Consider the following 20,622-nt stretch of genomic DNA (forward strand, 5'->3'; position numbering starts at 1 on the left):
TAGGAAAGAATTCACAGAGGGAAATGCCCTTTTCCTCACATCTTATCAAAGTGCATGATGACAGCATTACTTGGCTAAGGTACTGTTTATCAGATTTCCTCACTGTAAAGTTGATATTTTTGTCTTTTTGTATTATATTCTTTAGAGATGAGTTGCTAATTTCAGCCCACAATCAAAAGGGTGGGATATTGTTTCATCTTATGGATAGGGTATATCTATATGTTATTAAGGTTTCTTCTGTGAGTAAGCCTTGGTCCCTTCTCTTCCATTTGTTTATTCAGTCATTTTATATCAATATGTATACTTATTTTATACATTGACTTATAATTCAATACTATGTTATTTTGTTGCTAAAATTGTTCCAGTGTTGGTCCCTGTATTCCTTTGACATGTCCCATCCTTTTCTTTTTTGAATACTTCCTTAATTTATGGTACTACAAGATACTCCAGACTTATCATATATTTTCTCTGCCCTACCCCTAGAATCAGCCATTTCCACTTAGGAGCCCTGGTTTCTTGTATTGGAGAATTGTGTTTAGATCCTTTGTCTCTCTGGTACTGGATATACTTGTTGATACAGGGGTATCACCATTTCAAGGCCTTCTCAGAGAATAGAGCTAGGAAATAATACATTCATATATTAATCGTGTATTTATGTACATCTATAATTGTTTCTGTACCTATTTGTATTATATATTATGCTGTATATATAATATATATTAAGTTCATACTGATGTCTGTGACTAATCCAGTACCACAGGGTTCATTCTAGGTTTCCCCACTTTGCTTCTGTAACTTTCCTTTCTAACAGAAACCTGGCCTTGATCATCCGTAAGTTTACTTATTTGTTCCGTCTCAGTAAAGCAAGTTCACAATTGTTAACCAGTACCCCTGTGATAAATAAATTTACCCTACCCCGTTTAGCTGGGTTATTCCATTCATTTATAATACAGCCAGATTCATTTGTCGTGGACTGCGTTCTATCTTAAAATTCCCCCAACATCTTAGCTGATTTTTTAAAATTTGCATACATTAAAGTTCAGTCTTTGTGATGTGCAGTTCTGTGGGTTTTGACAAATGCACAACGTCATGTATACACCACCTCAGTGTCATACAAAACGACCTCATCACACTAAAAAGTTTTTCCATGCATCCCCTTTGTAGTCAGCCACTACTCTATACCCCAGCTCCTCTCCTGACAACCAAAATCTCCTGTAGTTTTGCATTTTCCATTGTGTCATCTGAATGCAGTCATATAATAACATTGTTTTTGGATCTGACTTCTTTCATTTAGAAAAATACATTTAAGGTTTATTCATATTATTTCATGCATCAAATACTTCAGTCCTTTTCATTTCTGCATAGTATTCTATTGTATAGGAATACCACAGTTTGTTTATCCATCCACCTGGACATTTTGGTTGCTTCCAGGTTTTGGTGGTTATGAATAAAGCTCCATTAAATATTGGTGTGCAGTTTTTTGTCTGAATACAAGTTTTCAGTTCAGTTTAGTAAGTATCTAGGAGTTTGATTGCTGTGTCATATGATACATGTATACTTTGCTCTATCAGAAGCTGCCAAACTGTCTTTCAAGTGGTTGTGCCATTTTTTATTTCCACCAGCAATGAATGAGAGTTCCTATTACTCGTATCTTTAGCAACATTTGGAATTACCAGGTTTGTTTTGTTTTGTTTTTGTTTTTTAAGCTATTCTAATCATGTGCTTTTGCTCATATTTAAATTACATTGTTTTCTTACTGTTGAGTTTTGAGTGTTCTCTATATTTGTTGGACAGAAGTCCTTTGCTCCATAAGTGATTTGCAGGTATTATCTCCCTGTCAGTAGCTTGTTCTTATGTTATCTTAAAGATACCTTCCCAGAGCATAGATGTTTAATTTTGGTGAAGTCCAATTTATAACTTTTAATTTTATGGATTATGTTTTTGGTGTCATATCTAAGAACTCTGCTTAACTTCAGGTAACAAAGATTTTATTCTTCTTTGTCATTTTTTGGGTACAAGTTTTACAGTTTTATATTTTACATTTAAGTTTATTTTGAGTTAATTTTTGTATAACATGAGGGTTTAGGTGAAATTTTATTTTTTTCTTTGCATGTGGGTGCACAATTGTTCCAACACCATTTGTTGAAAAGACAATCCTTTCCTCATTGTATGCCTTTGAACCTTTGACAAAAATCAGTTGACCCTGTTTGTGTGGATATATTTGTGAACACTCTGTTCTTTTCCATTGATTGATGGATCTCTTCCTTCAGCAATATCACATTGTCTTGGTAAGTAGCTTAAAGCCTTAAAATGAGGTAGTATAATTCCTTCGACTTTATTTCTTTTAAAAATAGTTTTGTTTTCTCTAGTTCTTTTGCCTTTTCATAATAATCTCAGAATCAGCTTGTCTATAACTACAAAAAATCCTGGAATTTTGATTGGAGTTGCATTAAATTTCTAGACCAGTTAGGGGAGAATTGACATCTTTATGATATTGAGCTTTCTGATCTATGAACACGGGTATCTTTCTACTTACTCAGATTTTCCTGATGCATGCATCAGCATTTTGTTATTGTTAGCATATAGCTCTTGTACATGTTCTAATGGTTTTGTACTCAACTATTTGGTTTTTATGGAGCTATTTTGAATGGTATTATTTTTAAATTTGAGGGTTCCAAATTGTTCATTGTTAATGTACAGAAATGTGATTGATGTTGACCTTTTTTCCCCAATCTTTGTCTCTGTTTAGATTGGATCATTTTTATTCATCTGTAGTAAGTTCACTGACTTTTTCTTCTGTCATCTTCATTTGGCTATTGAGCTCATTTAGTGAGTTTTTTATTTTGGTTATTGGTATTTATCCACTTCTAAAATTTCCATTTGGTTCTTCTTTTATCTTCTGTTTTTTTTGTTTGTTTGTTTTTTTGGTTTTTTTTTCTGAGTTTATCCCTTTGTATCAAGAATGTTTGCACTCACTTGTTAAAGCATTCTGTAATAATGGCTCTAAATATCTTTAATATCTTAGATAATTTCAACATCTTTGTTTTCTTGATGTTGGTATTTTCCCTGTGCAAGTTGAGTTTTTTTGATTCCTTGTATACCTAGTAATTTCGGATTATATCCTGGACATTTGACTATTATGTTAGGAGACATTGGATCTTGTTTAAATACTATGAAGAATGTTGATATATTTGTTTTAGTAGGCAGTCAACCCAGTTAGATTCACACTGCAAATTTCTGTGGGTTGTAGTTACAGCATCAGTTTGATTTTGAAAGCTTTTGCCATATTACTTGGTTCTGTCCCAGCTGTGTACCACCTATTGCCAGTCTGGAACTTGAGGGGTGGTCTGTTCCATAATTCGCAAAGTCTGTGTATGTTTGTTTGGGTCAGATGCATGCATATGCCACTCGAGGGTAAGTCCAGGAGTTCATAAAACAACTTTGAGGTGTTGCTCTCCCATGTTCCTTGTCTGTGATCTTCCAGTAATTTCTAATTCTACGTGGCTTCCCCTTTCTGACCAGAAAGTGAGTCTTTATCCCTCTTTAATGTTCACTCCCTGCAGCTGTGCCCATATTCAGGGCCAAGTGGCAGGAGGACAGAGAGAGAAGCAAAAGGGATTCACCACATCCTCTTGGGACCACAGCTTCTGTGATCAGAGAGGTAGATTACCTCTCTCAGAGTTTTAGTTCATAATAACCTCCATTGCCACGGCTGCCACAGCTGTGGTGGGTGGCTGGTCTTGAGAGAGTAAAGAGAGAAAAAAAATGGGGGAATTTGCACACTTTCTTGTGAGTCTTAGGAGACCCCTTTCCCTCTCCTCGAGCCAGAGGTAGAGGGGTTCTCCTGAAGCTTTCCATTTGGGCTGTATTATGTTCAGTCTGGATGAAAGCAGAGGGGGAGATAAATGGTAAACCTGTGGTTGCTTCAGTGGTACATCAAATTCTGGTTGTCTTAATCTGCCTGCTACTGTTACTTTTCCAAGTTCCCTAGTAGTTGTTCCATGCATTCTGTCCAAGTCTTACAGCTACATTAACTTACTGGCATGTGATTACCCTATCTTATCTGGAACTGGAAGCTGACTTAAGGTTTTCAATTTTGTTTCTCTAGGAATTTGACAAGAAACTGAAGTTTTGACTCAGATACATTTTGAATTGAAACCAGAGATGTACTAGAGTTTAGATTCTTTCATTTGATTAAGGTAAGATTGTTTGATAAAATTTAATCATACCCTTACCATGTATGCATTTTTAGACTTATATTTCAATGTGTATTTTATTAACACATTTAAATTTCCCAGTCTTATCTGAGATTCTGACCTCAGGAAATATTTTCATGGTTTCTTTACTACTTATATAGCTAATGTTCCTTGAAACAACTACTAGATTCAAGGGAAACATGATTATACATTCGCGGGAAGTGTTATATACTGATATCAAATCTGTTTGCCTAGAGCAGGAGTCAGCCAACTATGGCCTACCTATTTTGGTAAATAAAGTTTTATTGGAACACAACCACACCCACTTAATACATATTGTGTGTGGCCATCTTAGCACTACATTGGCAGCGTTTTTAGTTGGAACAGTGTCTGTGTGGCCCAGAAGCCTAAAATCTGGCCCTTTTAGGAAAGTTTGCCAACCCTTGGCCTAGAAAACTGAAGCAGGGTATCTTATTATGCTATGTAATTATGGTACATGAAATGGTAGCTAACTGATTTTAGTTGTCAGTAAGACTTGTATGAAAACTTATTAGAGATTTAAATATGCATATAAGTATACGTGCAGATACAAGAACTCTAATTTCTTGAAGTGAAGGGTCTGTATTATTTCTTAGAGGAAGTGCTAGTTTTCTGAAGTAATTGATTTTTAAAATAAGACTTAATGTTGTTAGCAGTTAAATACTAAGTGCTTATTTTTTTAAGTAGAAGCCTTCATTTTGCTTAGATTATCAAAAATAAAAGTTTATATGATAAAGGTCAAGCTTGTTCCCATTCTAAAAACTATTCACACAAATATATTTAAGTATATTTGTCTCTACTACTAAATTTAAACTGAACAAATAATATTTTGAGAGTGATGATTGTGTGTGTGTGTTTTTTTTTTTGAGACGGAGTCTTGCTCTGTCGCCCAGGCTAGAGTGCAGTGGCCGGATCTCAGCTCACTGCAAGCTCTGCCTCCTGGGTTCACGCCATTCTCCTGCCTTAGCGTCCCGAGTAGCTGGGACTACAGGCGCCCGCCACCTCGCCCGGCTAGTTTTTTGTATTTTTTTTTTTTAGTAGAGACGGGGTTTCACCGTGTTAGCCAGGATGGTCTCGATCTCCTGACCTCATGATCCGCCCGTCTCGGCCTCTCAAAGTGCTGGGATTACAGGCTTGAGCCACCGCGCCCGGCCGATTGTGTGTTTTTAATATCTGTTCCAGTAATGCAAGTGGTTTAGCTTATATAAACTTAAATGAAAACATGGGTAATATAAAACTACATTTAGTGGCTAAAGTTGGAGTTACATTTCTCTCTGAGATTTAAATGGAGACGCTTACACTTGTTTGTGATTCCTAAAATTATTAGTGTTTAAATAAACATAAGATAGAAGGAGAAAATAAAATTGGAGCCTAGAAAGTCTATAAAATCTTTGCTACACTCCTCAGGAATTTCTTGGCTGAAGGAAAAAAAAACATACATTTTAAAACCATGTCGTATGAAATTAGAATTTCCAACCAATATCATAAAGGAATTTCTCTATTCGGGGCACCAAAATTAGAAACAAATTATATTTGCTATTTTCCATGTAATTTTAACAAAATAAAGTAAGCTTCTAAAATCTTCACTTCATAAAGAACTATTATTTGATTTGAAAATAGCCTCTTTTATATCCTGCCTAACCTGAAATATATTTGGTTTCCTAATAGACTTGTGTGAGGTATCTTTGCTTGCATTTTTATAAAGCCAGTTTAAAACTTTGAAAATTTACTTTTTAAAGGAAGGAATCTGGAAACTTATCAGAAAGAAAATACTTTGCATCTTTTTGTGCCATCACACATTTTATATTTAAATCAGTATGGATTTAGAATTTGAGTGCTTATACATTTGAATTATGAAAGGTGATAAAATTAAGCTGCAGAAGGGATGGAAATCTTGATAGCTTTAATATGTTAATGAGGCCACCTTAGCATTGTGTGTGTTTAGGTGTGGAGAGTGTCTGATTTGTAAACTAGGACTTACGAATAAAATAATCAATTTCTTATGAATAAGTAAAATTTCCTTTTAAATGGTGGATGATATAAGAAGGTAATGCTAACATTTTTTGCATCTATTAAAATCATATCTTAAGACATCTTTTTTTAATTTCCCTGATTAATATTCTAGTTGTGGTACTTGAAAAACAAGGGGAAATAAATTCATAGGAAAGTTTATACTTTGATTTTCCCTTTCATATAATCTTACATTACTTAGATTTTTCTAACTCAGCATAAAAGATTTCATTATAAAAATCAAATACTGAGTCATTGCCAGTTTGATAGTATCATTGAAATTAAATATGTGTACTTTAAAGACAGGCATAGAATTTTTTCTTTAAATTGAATATATTGCTTATCTCTTAAAGTATATGTGGCTAGATAAGAAAGGGCCTGAATGGACTTCGTTTGGAATTTTCTCTGTTCGTGTCTTTGAAGGTATTCAGACTAAAAGAGAACGTCAGCTTTTTAACTTTGTAAAACCTGATCCATATTACCGCATAGCTGTTAGTTACAGTAGCTGTTTGCAATGTTGAATTTTTGTGATGAGTATTTTTACTGCTAACAATGTGGACATGGGTATTATTTTCATATAACTGTCAGGGCAGTAAAGAAACTAGTTTGGAAGTAAACCTCCAAGATTTATCTTCATAGGAGACAATGTTAAGAATCTTATTTTAATTGACCACTATGGGGTTTTCTTTAAAATGTTAAATAATGTTTTTGAATAATTTGGTTTTTGTACCCATTTTATCTTCTACCAAATAAGTTTTTAAAAAAATCAATTTTATCCACATAATTTGCTGTCAAGAAAGGTATACTGTGTTTGAAGAAGAGGAATAAAGTCTCTTTTTCTCTTTTTTAAAGCTCTTGAAAAAAATTTATTTTGAAATAATTTTAGATGTACAAATAAGTTACAATGATAATATAGTACAGAGAGTTTTTTCGTATTCATTACTCAGCTTACCCTCATGTTAACATCTTACATACCCATGGTATAGTGACCAAAACTAAATAATTAATAATGACTTACTAAAACTACAGACCTTATTAGAATTTCACCAGTTTTTACACTAATGTTCTTTTTCTGGGATCCCATATTATAGTTAGTTGTGTTATTTCCTTAGTCTCCTCCAATCTGACAGTTCCTTAGTCTTTCCATGTCTCTCATGATTTTCACACTTTGAAAGACTCCTGATCAGGTATTTTGTAGAATGTCATTCAATTAGGGTTTCTCTGATGTTTCCTCATAACTAGATTGAAGTTACCGATTTTGAGACAGAGTACCACAGAGGTGATATGCCTTTTTCAGCACACAATATCAGAGGCTACATGGTGTCAGAATGTCCTATTACTGGTAATGTTAGCCCTGATCACTTGATTATGGTGGTGTCTACCAGATTTCTCTATTTAAAAGTTAATACTTTTCCCTTAATTAATAAATATTTGGGGGAAAATGCTTTGAGGCTTGACAAATATCTTGTTTTTCCTTAAATTTTTGGCCACTAATTTTAGCATTTATAGGTGGATCTTGCCTGCAGCATCTGTGGTGTTTTAGTGGTGATTTTCTATTCTCCGTATTTCCTCTACATTTATCAAGTGTAATTCTTCTGTAATACAGAGTAGTCCCTCCTCACATTTATTTGCTTAATCATTTGCTTATATCAGTGTGAACTCATAGATATTTATTTTATTCTCTGGATTAGAATAAAAAATTCTGTTGTTATTTATTCTGTTGTTCAAATTGTTCCAGCTTCGGCCACTGGGAGCACTTTTCAACATGTCATTGTCTTTTTCTTTTCTTTTCTTTTCTTTTTTTATTTAAAGCAATTACTTACTTTCTGACTTTATGAGATGCTTCAGGCTTATCTTGTGTTTTCCCTGCTCTAGCCCTGAAATCACTTACCTCTCCAAGGAACCCAGGTCCAACTTATTGGATAAATAGTATTTAGAAACCAGCATCTGGGTGCTAGGTATGTTCATTGCTACCAAGGTGTTACTGCTTTTAGACCTTTCAGGGGTCAGAGTTAGGAAATGTATACTGATATGGTTAGGCTTTGTGTCCCCACCCAAATCTCATCTTGAATTGTAATCCGCATAATCCCCACATGTTAAGGGAGAGACCTGGTGAGAGGTGACTGGATCATGGGGCAGTGTCCCCATGCATTTCTTATAATAGTGAGTGCTCATGAGATCTGATGGTTTTATAAGTGTCTGACAGTTCATCCCTTACACACTTACTCTCTTGCTTGCTGCCATGTAAGACATTCCCTTCTGCCATGATTGTAAGTTTCCTGAGGCCTCCCCAGCAATGTGGAACTGTAAGTCAGTTAAACCTCTTTTCTTTATAAATTACCCAGTCTTGGGCAGTTCTTTATAATAGTGTGAAAACGGATGAATACATATACTAACTCACATACATACATACATCTATATTTATTTCTGTGTTTACTTTCTGTATACACGCTTAAAATATTAATTCATACTGATACCTTCAACTCCAGTTTTGCACCACAGGGATTATTCTAGTATTTCCCCTTTGCTTATTTGTAATTTCTTTCTCCCACAGTGCGAAACCTGACTCTTATTCTCTACACTATATTTATGTGTTGATTAGACATACATAGTAGTTGCCAAATTGCTAACCCATACTCCTGTAAGAAACAAATTTACCAAATAGAATACAGTGTTTGTGTACAGTTATTTTTATCTTTATTCTCACATTATCCAGCCAAAATACTTTTTTCCAAAGTTAATTGTCAGGTCTTTTCTTCTGTATATCCCCATCAGTCTACTGTGCCATTTCATTTGTACCATAGTTAGATTCATTTTGTCACAGTTTGCATTCCATCTTGGGTTTCCCTGATACCCTGGTTGTTTGCATTTAATTTATATACAGTAAAATTCATTCTTTGTATTGTACAGTCTTGTGGATTTTGAAAAATGCATAGAGTCACATATCTACCAACATCAGTTCTGTGACCACCCACCCCCGCCTAATTTTTTTGTGCTGCCACTTTGTAGTCAGCCTCTCTCCCCAGCCCCAATCCTCGCAACCCTTAATGTGTGTTCTATCCCTTTAGTTATTAGCCTTTTCCAGAATATCATATACATGGAATCATATAATATGTAGCCTCTTAGGTCTGGCTTCTTTTTAGCAAAATACATTTTAAGTTTCATCCATTTGTTGCATAAATCCTTAGTTTGTACCTTTTTGTTACTGAGTAGTATTCTATTATAGGTACACAATTTGCTTATTCATTTATCTGTTGAGGGACATCTAGGTTGTTTGCAGTTTCAGTCAATCGTGAATAAAGCTACTGTATTTACATAAAGGGGGTGTGTGTGTGTGTGTGTACATAAGTTTTCATTTCACTTGAGTGAATACCTAGGAGCAGGATTATGGACCTTATTTTAAGTGTGTAGTTAACTTTATAAGAAACTGTTAAACTGTTTCCAAGTGAATGTACAATTTTGCATTCCTGCCACCAATATATAAGAATTTTTGCTGCTCTGCATCCTTGTCAGCACTTGATATTGTGCAGTATATTTTTGCCTTTTATCTGTTCTAATATGTGTGTAGTAGCATCTTGTGTTTTTCTGATGACTCATAATGTTGAGCACCTTTTCATATGTCATCCTTATATGTTTGTGAAAAGGTAGCTGGTCTCTTTTATTTCTCTATATTTTCTTCTTTTGTGATCAGCCAGGTAGATAGTCTTTCCAATATCTTTTTGATCAAATTAGCTGCCATTGTCTCTGACTATTTGGCTATGCTTTATAATAAAATAAACATTTTCATATATGAGTTTTGGTTATCTGTACCTATTCCAAGGGAATGTATGTATAGTTTTATATAGCTGAGTATTTGAATAATTTTATTGTTGTCTAAAACTAGATTGCATTATAGGAATCTATCCAAAGATTACATCTGTGACCGAAAAAACATGTAAGACAAGACAAAGTGTAATAAATGCTGCTAGTGCCGAAGATTGGCATTGGGTTGACAAATGTTACTTTAGAAAAATAAATTTTAGGGTCTTTGGTGAGATCTTTTCATCTTTGGGTATCAAATGAACAAAGAAACCTGATACTCTCTTGGGATATCTGTCAAAAAGGACAAACTTTGGTGTGTTCTTACAACTAAGCAGTTAATATTAGGTGAAAGAGATAAGAAATGAATGTTTTTAAACTTGGGCTACTTTATATAAACATTCAAACTAGCAACTTAAAATACTTAGGACTTATATTTAGTTCTGTCAGAATGGAATGAAGACATAGCAAGTTTCAGTGGTACTTTTCTACCCTATTTAAGCGTGATATTTACTATTTATTTTTGTAAAGACCTATGTTTAACCCATTAGAATATGTGTAGGGATGCCACGTTATTTAATTAGGCCTTTCTGTTTGTTTGCTGTATAACAAATAGAAAGTTATACAGCAAACTGTATAACTGTTGTATAGTTCTTGCCCTTTTAAGAACTTACTATATTACATAAAATAATATGCCTAGATTTGGAAAATACTATATGCCTTAAAGGATAGCATTACTGTCACATTATGTGGGTAATTATGATTGATTCAGTTGATAATTCTAATTAGCTAAGTGAGTTCCCTATTTCAGTAGGAAATTATTTCCTTTTTCAGTAGGAGAAAACCAAACGAAGCAGTGTTTTATTTACATATTCAGATTCTGAAAATAACTTTAGTATTAGAAGTCATTATAGTCATTACATATGGGAAGATGACTTTTTCTGCTTTAGAATAAGCATACCTCTTTAAATGTCCTATTTAATAGTGTGATCACATGACTGATATTTCTTTTTTTTTTTTTTTTTTTGAGACAGAGTCTTGCTCTGTCGCCCAGGCTGGAGTGCAGTGGCCGGATCTCAGCTCACTGCAAGCTCCGCCTCCCGGGTTTACGCCATTCTCCTGCCTCAGCCTCCCGAGTAGCTGGGACTACAGGCGCCCGCCACCTCGCCCAGCTAGTTTTTTGTGTTTTTTAGTAGAGACGGAGGTTTCACCATGTTAGCCAGGATGGTCTCAATCTCCTGACCTCGTGATCCGCCCGTCTCGACCTCCCAAAGTGCTGGGATTATGACTGATATTTCTAATGGCTAAACCCAGTGTTGTTATGACGATGATGATGACGACAGTCTTTGATTTAAACCAAAGCCATTATAGAAAGATCTGCCCTTTCCAATATAAAACTTATAAAACATATATATAACTTACATTGGATGTAACTTATGTATATATAACTTACATTAATGGCTGCTGTAGTCATTGTATATATCTTACGTTGTTGTCCCTTCTCAGGCCCTATTTGTAAATGAGATGTATTTTTTGTTTGTTTTTTATTGATCCTTATTCCTAGAAATGTAAAAGAGATGTAAATAAGACAAACTGTTTTTCAAGCCTTGTAAAAGTAGAAAAATTACTATATGTACATATATTACAAATATATGTTTTATTTATTTTTTCCCTTCTCCTGAAAAGCAGTAAAAGAAAAAAAGAATGTGGGTTTTATCTGTAAGGCCTTGATAGCAGCCTACTTCCTTATTTATAGGAGACTAATAAGGTGAACTTTGTGACTTCAATTGAGTATGCTTTAGAACCTGAAGCATAATAAAGTGGTACCTGCTAGCAGTTTTGCATGTGTGACAGTTGACATTATCAATTTCACTTTCATTGTTGAAATCAGCACTTCTGAAATTGGGGTATTGAAGAAGGATGGAATTTAACTTCTTTTGAACAGCTGTTCTTTGGTCGACTCTGACTCAGGCACTTTGTTTCCTTATTATTTTATTTAATCCTCAAATTTAATCCTCACAATTTATTTAATCTTCACAATTAGCCTACAAAGGAGGCGTGATTACACACATTTTACAAACAAAATTTATTCAAAGGAACACAGCAAGCCGGGCTCAGTGGCTCACGCCTGTAATCCCAGCACTTTGGGAGGCCGAGGCGAGCAGATCATGAGGTCAGGAGTTTGAGACCAACCAGACCAACATGGTGAAACCCTGTCTCTACTAAAAATACAAAAATTAGCCAGGCGTGGTGGTGCGCACCTATAATCGCAGCTACTCAGGAGACCGAGGCAGGAGAATCACTTGAACCCAGGAGGCGGAGATTGCAGTGAGCTGAGATTGTGCCATTGTACTCCAGCCTGGGTGACAGAGTGAGACACTGTCTCAAAAAAAAAAAAAAAAAAAAAAAAAAAAAAAAAAAAAAAAAAAAAAAATTCACACTTTTATCAACTATGCTATATCGCTTTTTCTAAGATCAGAAAAGTAGGCCAGGCATGGTGGCTCATTCCTGTAATCGCAGCATTTTGGGAAGCCACGGCGGGCGGATTTCTTGAGCTCAGGAGTTCAAGACCAGCCTGGGCAACATGGCAAAACCCCATCTCTGCCAAAATCAAAAAAATTAGCTGGATGTAGTGGTGCACACCTATAGTCTCTGCTACCTGGGAGGCTGAGTCTGGAGGATCGCTTGAGCCTGGGAGGCAGAGGTTTCAGAGAGCCGAGATGGAGCCACTGCACTTCAACTTGGCTGCTAAAGTGAGACCCAGTCTCAAAAAAGAAAACAAACATAAAAAGAAAAGTAATGAGAATTTTTAGAAAATCTCTCTAAACTTAAGCCTCTGGGAGGGAAACTAATAATTACACAAGACTCAAATTTCAACCTTATGTAGTATTTTTCTCAGCCTCACGGGGCTTCACTTTTGGAAAACCTGTTTTATGTGTGTTATATAAGAGAACTGTCAGCATAATACCTGTTAATGCTAATCATATGGCTAAATATCCATTCGATATCTTGGAAAAGATTAATAACATTACTGATAATTGTTGTCTTGGAAACAAATTATCTGTGAATCAGAAATAATACACATCTGCATTGATGTTAGCAGTAAAAATACTCATCTCAAAAATTTAACACTGCAAATGTAACTTTCTGATAGTCCAGTTAAATACTTAAAATGATACTTAGTATAATATTTGCCAAACAAGTTCATATAGCTAAAAATAATGCTTTTAAACTGTTTTGTCAATAAACTCATTTTATGGTAGATCAGTAAATTCTATTTGCATAGTGATTAAACTGTCTTTATCTTAATGGTATTGATAGTAATGTAATGTTATACTGTGAACATTAATAACTTCATGTAGAATTGTCAGTTGTAAGGGTTTTTCTTAACATTTGTGTTATATTGTCAGTCTTATTGTACATTTATTATAAATTTATCTGTGGTCCAGTCATTAGTTACTTAGTATTTATTTCTAGCATATTATGGTCAAATCAATAAAATATAGAGCATATTTCAAGGATAATGAAATTGTATGGACAGTTGTTTTGGTATATATAAGCAGTCAAACTGTAGATTTTCTGTTGAAAAGGTGATAAATGTTAGTTGACATTTGGTAAGGAAAAAGTCCAATAATTCAGTATTTCTTTTATAACATCCCAGGGTAAAGTATGTTGTAATACTAAGTAGTATATATAAAAGTAGTATCTGAGTCTGTGTATTTATTTCAGTGTTATAGGTAGAACAACAAAGTTAGAAAGCTGTAGTGGAAAGCAGAGCCTTTGTAAGTAATCACAAGACTTGGACCTAGTGTTGGTGCAGCCAGAACTAGTTGTGTGACTTTGGACAAGTCATTAAATTCTAGATCTTATTTTGTTTTTGTTATTGTTTACAAATAAACTAGTTGGACTATGGTTTTTAAGATTATTGCCAGTTCTGTGATGCTTTTTTGTTTTCAATTGTTTAAATTGTGTTAAAATACACATAATATAAAATTTACCGTCTTAACTATTTTTAAGTATATAGTTCAGTGGTATTAAATACATTCATAATGTTATGCATCCATTTCCATTACTCTTTCAATCTTGTAAACCTGAAACTCCGTACTGATTAATCAATAACTCCCTAGTTTCCCCTTCCCCCACTCCCTGGCAACCACCAATCTACTGTCTGTCTTTATGATTTTGAGTAAGTACCTCATACAAATGGAATTATAGTATTAGTGTTTTTGGTGACTAGTTTATCTCACTTAGTATAATGTCCTCAAGATTCATCTATGTTGTAACATATATCATAATTTCCTTTCTCTTTAAGGCTGAAAAATATTTTGCTGTATATATATACCACATTTTACTTATGCATTCCATTGATACACTCTTGGGTTGCTTGCACATTTTGGCTATTGTTAATAATGCTGCTGTGAACATAGGTGTACCAATATGTCTTCAAGAGCCTGTTTTAAGTTCTTTGGGGATATACTGAGAAGTGGAAGTGTTGAATCATATGGTAAACTCTATTTTTAATTTTTTGAGAAACTGTCATACTGTTTTCCACAGTGGCTGTACGATTTTGTTTTTCTTATTTTTTAAATTTATTTTTCTTTCTTTTATACAAACCTGCACATGTAAGTGGCTGTACCATTTAACATTCTCATCAACACTGCACAAGAGTTCCAATTTCTTTACATCCTTGTCAGCACTTGTTATTTTGTTTTCTGATGGTAGCCATTATAATGGGTATGAGGTAGTATCTCATTGTAGTTTTGATTTGTGTTCATTAATGTTTAATGATGTTGAGCATCTTTCTATGTGTTACTTGGCCAGTTATGTGTATATTCTTCAGTAAAATGTCTATTCAAGTTCTTTGCCCATTTTTGAATTGGGTCGTTTGCTTTTTGTTGTTGAGTTTTAGAAGTTATCTGTATATTCTGTATATTAATCTATAATTTGCAAATATTATCTCCCATTCTGTGAGTTGCCTTTTTACTCTGCTGATATTGTCTTCTGATGCACAACATTTTATATTTTTCATGAAGTCCAAATTGTCTTTCTCTTGTTGCTTGTGTCTTTGAGTAATATGTAGGAAATCATTACTAAATCCAGTATTGTGAAGCTTTTGCCCTGTTTTCTTCGAAGAATTTTATAGTTTTAGAATTTATGTTTAAGTCTTTCATCTATTTTTACATATGGTAAGGATCCAACTTCACTCTTTTGCATATGGAGATCCAGTTTTCCCAACACCATTTGTTGAAAAGACTGTGCTTTTATTTCCTTTTGGGTGGTCTTGCCACCCTTGTCAAAATTATTTGATTATATATTTGAGGGTTTATTTCTGGGCCCTCTAGTGTATTCCATTGGTCTATATGTCTATGCCAGTACCATACTGTTTTGATCATTCTAACTTTTGAAATCAGAAAGTGTGAATCTTCCAACGTGGTTCTTTTTCAAGATTGTTTTGGCTATTTGAGGTCCCTTGAGATTCCATGTGGATTTTTGGATAGGTTTTTCTATTTCCATGAAAAACATGTCATCAGGATTTTGATAGTGATTGCATTGGATCTGTAGATTGCTTTATGTAGTGTTGACATTTTAACAATATTATTTCTTCCAATATATGAACATGGGATATGTTTCTATTTATATCTTCTTTAATTTTCTTCAGCAGTGTTTTGTAATTTTCATTTTACATGTCTTTTACCTCCTTGGTTAATTTCTAAGTATATTATTCTTTTTGATGCTATAATAAATGGAATTACTTTTGTCATTTTATTTTCAGATTGTTCATTGTTAGTATATAGAAGTTAATTTTTAAAAAATTAGGCCAGGCACGGTGACTCATGCCTATAATCCCAGCACTTTGGGAAGCTGAGGTGGGTGGATCACCTTAGGTCAGGAGTTCAAGACCAGCCTGGCCATCATGGCGAAACCCCATCTCTACTAAAAATACAAACATTAGCTGAACGTGGTGGTGGGTACCTGTAATCCCAGCTACTCAGGAGGCTGAGGCAGGAGAATTGCTTGAACCTGGGAGGCTGAGGCAGAAGAATCGCTTGAACCTGGGAGGCAGATGTTGCAGTGAGCCGAGATCACGCCATTGCATTCCAGCCTGGGTGACAAGAGTGAAACTCCATAAAAAATAAAATTAAATTAAAAGGCTTTATTGAGACATATTTCATATACCATAAACTTTACTGATTTAAAATGTACAGTTCAGTGGTTTCTAGAATATATAGAATTGTGCAATCATTACCACAGTCTAACTTTAGAACATTTCAACTGTTCAGAAAGAAACCTTGTACACATTAGCACTCATTCCTGCTTCTGTGCCTCTCATCCTGTGCTTCACTATAGCTCCAGGCCACTGGAAATCTACTTTCTGTCTCCCTGGATTTTCCTGTTCTAGGCATTTCACATAAAAGCAGTCAGACAATATGCAGTCTCTTATGACTAGATTCTTTCACTTAACATAATATTTACAAGGTTCACTCATACTACAGCATTGATATATATTTTATAATAGATTCAGGGGGCACATGTGCACTTCTATTACGTGGCTATCTTGTACAGTAGTGAAGTCTGGGCTTTTACTGAACCTGTCACCCAAATAGTGAATGGTGTTCCTATTAGATAATTTTTCAGGTCTCACTTCCTTACTGCTCTGCCCTGTTTTGGAGTCCTCAGTGTCTATTAGATCCTTCTGTATGTTCATGTGTACCCATTGTTTAGCTCCCACTTATACATGAGAACATGTAGCAATTGGTTTTCTTTTTCTGAGTCAATTCACTTAGGATAATGGCCTCCACCTCTATCCATGTTATATTGCAGCATTTTTAAGCAGCCGAATAATCTTCTAAAATTCATTTTTAAGGCTGAATAGTATCCTATCATATAGCTATACCACATTTTATTTATTAATTCATCAGTGACAGGCATTATGTTGCTTCTAGTTTTTGAATAATGCTGCTATGAACCGTGTATGTGCAAGTTTTGGTATGAAGACACATTTTCATTTGTTCTGGGTATATATCTAGGAGTGGAATTGCTGGATTATATGGTAGCTATGTGTTGAACTTTTAGAGGAACTACCAGATGTGTTCTAAAGTGGCTGCACTGTTTTACATTCCAACCAGCAAAAATGAGGATTCCAATTTCTTTAAATTCTCATCATCACTTTAAAAAAAAGCTTTATTTTTTAACTTTTATTTTAGGTTCAGGGGGTACCTGGGCAGATTTGTTACATGGATAAATTGCATGTCACTGAGGCTTGTTGTTGTACGAATGATCCCATAACCCAGGTGGTGAGCACAGTTCTCAATAGGTACATTCCAAGCCATTTTCCCCTCCATGCTCCCCGCTTAAGCAGTCCCCAGTGTCTGTTTTTCCTGTCTTTGTGTCCATGTGTGTTCAATGTCTGGCTCCCACTTATAAGTGAGAACATGTGGTATTTGGTTTTCTGTTCCTGCATTAGTTCACTTATGATAATGAATTCCAGCTGCATCTATGTCACTGTAAAGGACATGATTTCATTCTTTTTTATGGCTGTATAATATTCCATGGGGTATATATACTACATCTTCTTTATCCAGTCCACCATTGATGGGCATTGTGGTTGATTCCTGTCTTTGCTCTTATAAGTACCACTGTCATGAACATACAACTGCATGTGTCTTTTTGGTGGAACAATTTATTTTCCTTTGGATATATACCTTACTGTGGGATTGTTGGATTGAATGGTTGTTCTATTTTAAGTTATTTGAGAAATCTCCACACTGCTTTCCACAGTGGCTGAACTAATTTATATTCCCACCGGCAGCATGTAAGTGTTTCCTTTTCTTCACAACCTCACCAGCATCTGTTGTTTTTTGACTGTTTAGTAATAGCCATTCTGACTACTATGAGATGGTATCTCATTGCAATTTGTATTTGCATTTCTCTAATGATTAATGATGATCATTTTTTCATATATTTGTTGGCTGCATGTATGGTTTCTTTTGAGAAGTTTTTGTTCATGTCTTTTGCCCATTTTTAAAATAGGTGATATGGTTTGGCTGTGTTTCAACCCAAAATCTCATCTTGAATTGTATTCTGAATTATAATCACCACATATTGGGGCTCAGAAGACAGGAAGATATGGGAAAGTTTGGAACTTCCTAGAGACTTGTTGGATGGTTTTGACCAAAATGCTGATAGTGATATGGCTGAGGTAGTCTCAGATGGAGATGAGGAACTTGTTAGAAATTGGAGTAAAAGTCACTCTTGCTATGCAAAGAGACTGGTGGCATTTTGCCCCTGCCCTAGAGATATGTAGAACTTTGAACTTGAGGGAGATGATTTAGGGTATCTGGTGAAAGAAATTTCTAAGTGGCAAAGCATTCAAGAGGAAGCAGAGCATAAAAGTTTGGAAAATTTCAACCTGAAGATGCAATGGAAAAGAAAACCCCATTTTCTGGGGAGAAATTGTAGCTGGCTGCAGAAATTTACGTAAGTAACCAGGAGCCAAATGTTAACCGCCAAAACAGTGGGGAAAATGTCTCCAGGACATGTCAGAAACCTTTATGGCAGACTCTCCCAGCACAGGCCCAGAGGCCTCGGAGGGAAAAATGGTTGCATGGGCTGGGCTTTTCTGCTCTATGCAGCCTCGAGACGTGGTGTCCTGCATCCCAGCTGCTTCAGCTCCACCTGTGGCTAAAGGGAGCCAACATACAGCCTCAGGCCGTAGCTTTAGAGGGTATAAGCCCCAAGCCTTGGTGTCTTACACATGATGTTGGGCCTGTGGATGTACAGAAGTCAGTAACTGAGGTTTGGGAACCTCTGCCCTAGATTTCACAGGATGTATGGAACCACCTGGATGTCCAGTTAGAAGTTTGCTGCAGGGGCAGAGCCCTCATGGAGAACCTCTGCTCGGTCAGTGCAGAAGGGAAATATGGGGTCAGAGCCCCCACACAGAGTCCCCACTGGGCCACTGCCTAGTGGAGCTGTGAGAAGAGGGCCAATGTACTCCTGACCAGAGAATGGTAGGTCCACTGACACCTTGCACTGTGTACCTGGAAAAGCTGCAGGCACTCAATGCCAACCTGTGAAAGCCATCAGGAGCGGGGGTTGTATACTGCAAAGCCACAGGGGTGGAGCTACTCAAGGCCATGGGAGCCCACCTCTTGTATCAGTGTGACCTGGATGTGAGACATGGAGTCAAAGGAGATTATTTTGGAACTGTAAGATATAATGACTGCCTTACTGGATTTTGGACTTGCATGAGGCCTGCAGCCCTTTTGTTTTGGCCAATTTCTCCTGTTTGGAATGGGTGTATTTACCCAGTGCTTGTACCCCCATTATATCTAGGAAGTAACTAATTTTTTATTTTACAGGCTCATAGGCAGAAGGGACTTGCCTTGTATTAGATGAGACTTTGGACTTGGACTTTTGGGTTAATGCAGGAATGAATTAAGACTTTAGGGGACTGTTGGAAAGGCATGATTGTGTTTTGAAATGTGAGGACATGACATTTGGGAGGGGCCAGGGGCAGAATGATATGGTTTGGTTGTGTTCCCACCCGAAATCTCATCTTCACTTGTAATCTGAATTATAATCCCCATGTGTAGTGGGAAGGCCCTTGGGGGAAGTGATTAGATCGTGGCTGTGATTCCCCCATGCTGTTGTCATGATAGTGAGTGAGTTCTAATGAGATCTAATGACTTTATAAGGGGCTTTCCCTCTTCACTCATTCTTTTCTCTCCTGCTGCCTTGTGAAGAAGGACTTGTTTGCTTTCCCTTCTGCCATGACTGTAAGTGTCCTGAGGCCTCCCCAGCCCTGCAGAACTGTGAGTTAAACCTATTTCCTTTATAAATTACCCAGTCTCAAGTATGTCCTTATAGCACTTGAGAATGGACTAATACAGTGGGGTTATTTGGTTTTTGCTTGCTGATTTGTTTAAGTTCGTTATAGATTCTGGATATTTAGACCTTTACTGGATGCAGAGCTTGTGAATATTTTCTCCCATTCTGTAGTTTGTAGTTTACTTTGTTGATAGTTTCTTTTGCTATGCAGAAGCTGTTTAGTTTAATTAGGTCCCACTTGTCAATTTTTGTTTCTGTTGCAATTGCTTTTGGGGACTTAGTCATAAATTATTTGCTAAGACCAATATCCAGAATGAATGGTACTTCCTTGATTTTCTTCTAGATCTAGATCTAGCCCTTTTGTTTTGACCAATTTCTCCCATTTAGAATGGGTTTTTTTTTTTTTTTTTTCTTTTTTGCTTAGGATTGCTTTTGGTGATTTATTGTTTTAGGTCATACATCTAAGTCTTTAACTTGAGTTAATGTTTGTATATGTTGAAGGGAAGGGGTTGAGTTTTAACCTCGTGCCTATAGCTGGCCAGTTATCACAGCACCTCTTATTGACTAGGGAGTCCTTTCCCCCATTGTTTATCAACTTTGTCTGGGTTTATTTCTGGTTCTCTATCCTGTTCCATTGATTGTTGTGACTGTTTTGGTACCAGTACCATGCTGTTTTGGTTACTGTAATCTTGTAGTATAGTTTGAACTCAAGTAGTATGATGCCTCTGGCTTTGTTCTTTTTGCTTAG

At 35.7% G+C, this 20,622-nt stretch overlaps 1 protein-coding gene across 5 annotated transcripts in view; it reads left to right on the forward strand.

Annotated features, from left to right (window-relative positions):
- Positions 1 to 20,622, forward strand: part of GLCE (glucuronic acid epimerase) — a 137,174-nt gene that overhangs the window by 58,756 nt on the left and 57,796 nt on the right. For all 5 annotated transcript variants that reach the window (XM_026455435.1, XM_023220840.1, XM_023220841.1 and 2 more), the window contains exon 2: positions 4,109 to 4,199. The gene's annotated coding sequence lies outside the window, so the exon portion shown is untranslated. The remainder of the gene's footprint in view (positions 1 to 4,108; positions 4,200 to 20,622) is intronic.

Source organism: Piliocolobus tephrosceles, chromosome 6 (genome assembly GCF_002776525.5).
Source record: "Piliocolobus tephrosceles isolate RC106 chromosome 6, ASM277652v3, whole genome shotgun sequence".
In the NCBI taxonomy this organism is placed as follows: domain Eukaryota; kingdom Metazoa; phylum Chordata; class Mammalia; order Primates; family Cercopithecidae; genus Piliocolobus; species Piliocolobus tephrosceles.